The sequence below is a fragment of the Corylus avellana genome, chromosome ca6 (assembly GCF_901000735.1).
Source record: "Corylus avellana chromosome ca6, CavTom2PMs-1.0".
Lineage (NCBI taxonomy): Eukaryota > Viridiplantae > Streptophyta > Magnoliopsida > Fagales > Betulaceae > Corylus > Corylus avellana.
The window spans coordinates 1,777,392-1,785,170 of record NC_081546.1 but is presented as its reverse complement, the minus strand read 5'-3'; the positions used below and the strand labels follow the sequence as shown (position 1 = coordinate 1,785,170).

Here is a 7,779-nt window from a genome sequence, read left to right as displayed (position 1 = left end):
GGTGGGCCATGGTCCCCCCCAAAATAAGGAAAAAAAATATTATAAGGTAAAAAAAATAATAAAAAAATTTAAAAAAGTAAAAAAAATAAAATTAAAGTTTTAATTTTAGTTATTTGGCCCCCTAAAAAAAAAAAAAATTGGCCCTATTTTTAATTTTGTTGGTCCATACCCACTAAGTTTTTTTATTTTTGGCCCTTACTTTCAAATGTCCACTTTTTTTGGCCCTTACGGTAGTCTTTAGTTCATAAAAAACAACCAAAATAATTTTTTTTTGATAAAAAAAATTTGGCTGGCCCCCTCCCATAAAATTTCCTGGCTCCGTCCCTCTTATCTATTGAGAATTGAACATGAAAATTTGATTAGTAATTTTACATTCAAAAAGCCAGAAGAATGATTTTTTTAATATTTTAAATTTTAAAAATGGTAATTTTTAACATTTTGCCATAGGTCTTAATTTTGTTTGGGCCGGTCATGATTTTACCCTCTATGCGCCAGTAAGGACCTTAAGCGCTGAGCCCAAACATGGCGTCGTTGTAGCCCATGTGGTCTGTAGCTATAGCTTTTGGATGATAATTGGCCAGCTACTCACTATCATAGCCCAATGCATTTCCAGTTAGACAGTAAAGATTAATCCATACTTATCGGCCATCTTACCCAATTAATGTTATATGGTCTAGTCTTGTCTGGGCCAACCAATCCCTTTGAGTGTCATATGGAAGAAAAAATTAAGCAACAAAATGTGACTTGTAAATTTAATTATTTAGTGATTTTTTTGAAGTGGTATTCCAAACTTTATAAATTATGAAACTGCTTAATCGTTAGGAACAATTAATTATTTAGTGATTAATATGATAGGTGTAACATAAACTATCACATTAATATGTAAAGAATTCATAGTAAAAATTTTTTATTACATATTTCACTTATTAATAAGTGCCGAATATTCATATTAAATATTTGCCGGCATTTTTGTAAGTGTCGCTGATTTTTTTTTTTTTTTTTTTTTGAGAATGATAGTAACTTGATTGATTAATGCGAGTCTTGCTCAGATGGTACATGCTCCCTAATACAATAAGGGAAAATCATCCGTCCATAAAAATTCATGGCCTAAGGAAAGAGCCAGCTGTTTTGCAAGGGTGTGAGTTTTGGGGCATGGATAACGTGACCGTAGTTGCCCATCCAGACTTCTTCCAGTTGAAAAACATTGATGACCTCCAACGCATCCCAGTCTACAACTATCATTGCTCATGACTCGGAGCTTCAATCTGTATTCTCCTGCACCATGATGCGAGCATCGACTCGATTGATAAAGGCAGCTTCACGTGCTACTCGTTCGGGTGAATTTAATAATGTAATGGTCGAAATATGATATTTCTCGAAGAAAAAACACAAACTCCAATTAGGATTATTTTTCATGCCTTAATCTTTATTTACTTGCAGGGTCGGGGGACCCATTAAAGTAAGAATGACTGGTTGGCCACGGGGAAATGCATGCATTGAAACGCTGCCCACATGGATACTTATCAGATTGCGTGATTTATCTAATATATCCTCACTCTAGTCTCTATAGTCAGAACACTATAGATGCCAGGGACTCTCAATCAGCTTTTAGTCGAGACCTTGATCAGTTGATTAGCGAAATTTTTTCAAGAAACTTGTTAATTTTTTCGAGAAAGCTGATTAGCGAAATCAGCTTTTCAGATTTTTCTTCCTATCAGCCATTAATGTTAATTTGACAGAGATTTTTGTTTTTTTTGTTTTTTCTTCCTATCAGCCATTAATGTACGTATTCAGGGCCAAACCAAATAAGGTTACCTTATTTTTCAAACTGGGACCGGTTATATAATAGAGGGAGCAGGTTATTCTCCGTTCCGGGCACGTGATATGCATTCTATCAAATTAACAATGGCAGATACGAAGAAATATCTGTGTCATTGTCCCCTTTTACATTTGTTCGTATCTAACAAAATCTATACCGGCCAAGACAAGACAAAAAAAAAGTACGTAGGAGAAGTGTTTTACACATTCATGTTTTATATCATCTTTTTTATAAACCTACTATTAAATCCGTTGGTATTAAAAGATTAGATTTATATCGAGACGTGTTCCTATTTAAACTTCCCAACTTGTCGAATTCAATTCAACCAATTTGGTCTAGGTATTAAAAGATTCCACCACACTTGCAATGGCTAAAAGGACTAGTGAATAGTATAGAAATATATAACAAGATAAATATAAAGCAGAATAACGTGGAATAAAGGAAAGAGAGAAAGACACAGAAATTAAGATGCATGGTTCGGCATATAGCCTACATTCACACATTAAAGCTTTATGTGCTATATATTTCCTTGATGTATTATTTGAGTATATAACTCTATTTATAGAGCTTTAAATTTTTTTTTTTTTTTTTTTTGAATTGAGCTTTAACATAATTTTAAATACAAAACAAATCCCTTGAATTAAGCAGGGTAATTAATAACAAATCAAATCAACAATAATCACAGATCGAATCATCATTAATCATGTCTACAAGGCACAGTCGGGTGCCACTATGCCCTATAGACACCAAACTTTTTCTCTCTTTTTTTTGGCACACGCCGGATATGGTTCGTGCGAGCCGGAGTGTGGATCGTGTGGATCTTACGCACTTTGCGGTAAGCCTCAAGCGCCAGGTTTCCTTTGCCATTGATGTTAGTTTTCTTTGTTTTGTTCTTGTTTTATTAATTATATTATCTTGGCCTTTGAGCTGAGGAGGGATAGTTTCAGTGTAAGGTTTTTGTCTCATGACCTGGTCAATAAAGCTTGTTTCTTTAAGGTCAGAGCAAATTTGCCCCTCAAATGAAGTGTGCACACATGGGTTGGATAAGATGAGGTAAATACGTTTTTGATTGTTAGACTTTTAGTGTATTTATGTTGTTGTACTTTTTATAGCTTTTGGCTATGTTTCTTTATAAGAGCTTTACGCTTTGAATCTCTTATTATGAAATGAAGATGAAAGAATTCTCTTAAAAATAAAAAATCCTCATTAATCAAAAGGATTTATAGCCTTAACAAACATGTCTATATTTTATTTTCGGTATGGGATAAAGACTCAGCATATATATAAACTATAGGCATTAATTATTCAGAATGATTGGCGTATCTTTCATATATATATATATATAATATTTGTGTGTTCTTTTTTTTTTTTTTTTTGGAACTTTCTGAGATTTTATTCAGATAGAAAATCCAGACCCAAAGGATCTAAACAAAAAGAGCATTAAGCTCTGAAGATGCAATGGAACTTATACATTAATTCAGGCGATTCATTTAACCAAATACGAGCTGAGTTTATTCGCAGTCCTTCTTTAGCTAGACCATGTGCTGCTCCATTTGCCGCCCGTTTCACATGATGGACCGTCCAGCTCCTACATGTGTCAAGTAAAGCTTGTGTGTCGTCAATAATGTGCCCATACCTTCGCCAACCAGGAGATCGTTCCTGCAGTGCTTGGACCACCTGCAACGAGTCACCTTCCATCACTACATCTTGGAAGCCTCTTTCTTTACTAAATTCCACCGCTATCATTGCTGCCAAAGCCTCTCCTATCACTGGTTCCACAAATCTATGGGATTTCACACTCTTAGCAGCACATACAGAACCGTTGTGATCTCTAATAATAACACCAAATCCCATACATCGAGTTTGAGCGTCCAGGGCCACGTCCCAATTGATCTTGTAACACCCAACTGGAGGACATGCCCACTGTGTTGAAACCGCCGGTAACCCACCGCCCTCCTCCATAGTGTGTTCCGGAGTTGTGTCCTCAAGAAACTCGAGAAGTTTGGTCAGCTCCTCCACCTTGCACAGTATCCGATTGGGGTGAATGAATTCACCTCCATGCAACACTACATTCCGTCTTGCCCAAATCTTCTTTGCTACCAAAACTGCAAAGTTCAGTTCTTTCCTTGTACAGCGCTCAATGAGTAACTCAAAAATCTCCCCGAAATCTTCAGCTCTGCCGGAACATTTTTGGAATATATTTGTGTGTTCTTGAGTAGCGACTTTTGCACTTTTCAATAATATTTCCATATATGCATGTCTTGATGCCACCTAGTAACCTAAATTCGATCCGTCGCTTTCTTTAATAATTCCACGCTCAACTAAGAAACCGTCTCCACTAGAAACAAAGTAGAAAGCTAATTTTTTTTTTTTAAAAAAAAACTCCGTTTTGTAATATTTCTCTAATATTTTAATCAAAAACTCCGTTTTAAGGTTGAAGCAAGCAACAAGGGACTAGTTTCCAAAGTAGGTAAGCACATGTTGGGAAGGTCTCTCTCTCTCTCTCTCTCCGATGTCCAAAATCCAAGTAACTTTTTTCAAAACAGGTAATTCTCCCAAGATGAAGAAGAACGCAAGCCAGAAAATTAAATGGGAGCCGTAGAGGAAATTACAATCTCTTCTGTGACTGAGCTCTCAAAATCCAAAAAATTGTACTAATTTTTCTCCCAAGATAAACAAGATCAAGCGGTGGAGCAATTATTTTTCTACCAAGATAGAGAAGAACCCAAGCCAGAAAATGGGAATTCTATGTCAAACAATAACGTCAACACACGACCATTGGTAGAGGAAATTACAATCCCTTACGTGACTGGTTAATTCTCAGAATCATCCCATTTTCTGAGGTGCTAGGATCGATGTGAAAGCACTCGGAGAAAAAAGGATCATTTTGAACCGTTTGAAGAGCGATGGAGAGGTGGCAAACCTATGGAAGATTGGAAATGACGAAGCCTATGATCAGATTGACAAAAGTGCCATTTCTAGAAACCTCCATCCAAGTACCTAAAATCAAATATCCAATGAGGAATGGTAAGAGTACCGAATATTTTATAAAGAGATGGTGGCCAATATGATATAGAGCATATTCATTAAAGAGATTAAAATAATTAATAAAGGGAAATGTTACCGGTACAAATGAATGAATTCCGACATCATCTTAATATCTATCTCTTGATAAAAAAATTGACTATATGTTGCAAAAGCGCCTATGCTTCATGGGGTTAAATGGAGTTTTTCCATTCAATATTATAATGATGAGTTGCGCATTATGACATTGTACGGTGGAATTAGTATACAAATGCACATGAAGCATAATATATATGTACACGGGAAGAATTATTTAGGAGGCAAGCGAAAGACTACCTTAATGTGGACTTTATTCATGATTATTGTCCGAAATTGCAAAGATCTTATTCCTTAATCCTTAGTTATTGTAGACAATATAATTTAGATAATTTATGTCTAAGAAGTCTGGTACAAGATCCCAATTTCATGCGTAAGAGTACTATAATTACACCCAAATAGTAATTATGAAATAACGCAGTTGAAATTTAATGATCACATATCTACTCAAATCATGCATATACTTGAGCAGGATGGCGTGGAGTGAGATGGACTTCAAGTGTGTGGTTTTCAGAATCGTAAGTCCAACTTTTTCAGTCATGTTTACTGGTTCATCTGACGGGCAGGGGTTGTAATTTCAAAAGCATGCAACAAGGCGAAGCAAGTGTGAGTTGCATAACTTGCAACGCAAGAGAGATTCCCTGGCACACTCTTTTACCAGTGTCAAATGGTATTATCTCAAAATGTTGGCCCTTAACATCAACACCCAAATGGGACGCAAGGAATCTTTCGGGCCGAAATTCATTAGGATTAGACCACAGACGTAGGTCCAATTGGAGCTTTGAGAGAATAACAAGAAGTTGTGTGCCTGTTGGAACGTGGTGGCCAGCCAAAGTGCAGTCTTTTATGGATTCGTGCGGGAGAGAGAGTGGTCCGGAAGGGTATAAACGCATTATTTCTTTGAGGATAGCTTGGAGATATGCTAGGTTTTTCATGTCTGATTCCTTTACTTGCCTCTCCCTGCCAATCTGATCATCTAACTCTTGTTGTGATTTGTTTAGGGTTTGACGGTTGTTAAGAAGCAAGGAAAGAGACAATGTCATTGTTACTGTTGTTGTATCTGTGCCCCCTAAGATAAGGGCCTGCAAAAGCCCCAAAGTTGAAGTTCTAGATGGCCGGTCAAACTAAAAGGCTTTAAGGTCACTCATGTTTCAAAAGCCACCAAAACTAAATGTCTAATAAGTATTGATAAAAATAACAAAAAACAATTGTAATGTTTTAAAATGTAGTACCAAGTCCACAGCAAGACAAAAGGAAAATCGATACGTACTATATTAACGTAATTGACCGTCCAACGAAATATGCTACAAACGATGTAACGTGGCAATTTCCTCTTTAGGTGGCTTAGGAAAAAAATAATTTTATCGTCGTTTTGTCAAGAAAATATTTATTTACTAAAAGTCTTTTTTTTTTTTTTTATTATTATTATTCTTTTACGAGTTCTTACTAATTCAAAAGACTAATTTTCAATTTTGTCCTAGTTGTATGACAACTTTTTAGTAAAATAACATATCTTAATTCACTGACAAGCAGGCAATCACTTTGATTAATATATGGTGGGAAATTCACGGTAGAAAATATTTGGAGCATAACAACTTTTATTATAAAATATTTATAAATTGATTTGATAATTTATAAATTGATGAAATAATTAATCAAAATTGAAAACAAAAATTTAAAGAGAAATTTTTTGTTTAATTATTTTACTAATTATAGTTTGTAAAGACTTTATAATAAAAGTTGTAATACCTTTTAAATCACTCTTTGTTAAAGAATTTGCTTAAACCAACACTTCTCGCTCAGAGTTGACACAAATTTATTTTGATTGTTATTTTTCTCGTAATGGACTTTATAGTAAAAACAGTTCACAGTATTGTTGAGACAAATCATGTTCAGAATATTGAAGGCGAATTGAAGCAAAAGCTTACCAGACATGTAGCTTTAGTGATTGTATCAGCATCATAATTGGAGATCTCTTCATCGTCTTTACTAACGATAGACAACATCACATCCATAGGCCCCGTTTGCGAACAGCCGGGGCCGGCACTGTAGCTGGAACGGCATTGTTCCTGCTACAGTGCCATCTGACAGGTGCAGTGCCAAAAATTGACTTTTTAATATTATTATTATTTTTTTTAAAGCAAAATATTAAAAAAAAAAAAAAAAAAAGAAAAAAGGAGGAGAAAGATGGGGCGGACCACCCCATTTTGGCCAAGGGGTGGCTGGAACCACCCCATCTTTCTCCTCCTTTTTTCTTTTTTTTTTTTTTTTTTAATATTTTGCTTTAAAAAAAAAATTAATATAAAAGTACACTTTTTGCTGCAGGAAATCAGATGGCACTATAGCTGGAACAGTGCGGTTCCAGCTACAGTGCCGGCCCCGTGCTGTTAGCAAACGGGGCCATAAAGTCCTGGTCTCCTTTTGCCTCGATCGCCCTAAACTTTCTTTTACTTATGTTCTTCTAACCATCCTTCAATCACGTGATCAAATTCTTTTGCAGTTAATTGCTTCACTTGGCCAACCAATTAATCGAACCACATCGATCATTTTGGTCCATCCACTAGTACTAAAACTATCATTGATGATCATGCGAGCATCGACTCAATTGATCGATAAAGGCAGCTTCAAGTGCTACTCGTTCGGGTGAATTTTGAAAAATTCTAAACAGATAAATATTACAATTTTATGCGGAATTAACAGATATATATCAAAACAAACATTCACCAAAATATGAACAATCACACACAAAGATTTTGGTGACGAAGAGGAAACCTTTTAGAAAACGTTCTAAAAGTAAAACCTCTCCGGGGCAGCCAAACCCAGGAAATCACTATCAAAAG

General features: G+C 35.6%; 1 pseudogene; it reads right to left on the bottom strand.

The window, feature by feature from the left end:
- Window positions 1-5,391: 5,391 nt before the first annotated feature.
- Window positions 5,392-7,779, bottom strand: part of LOC132184830 (cytochrome P450 CYP82D47-like) — a 4,020-nt pseudogene continuing 1,632 nt past the window's right edge.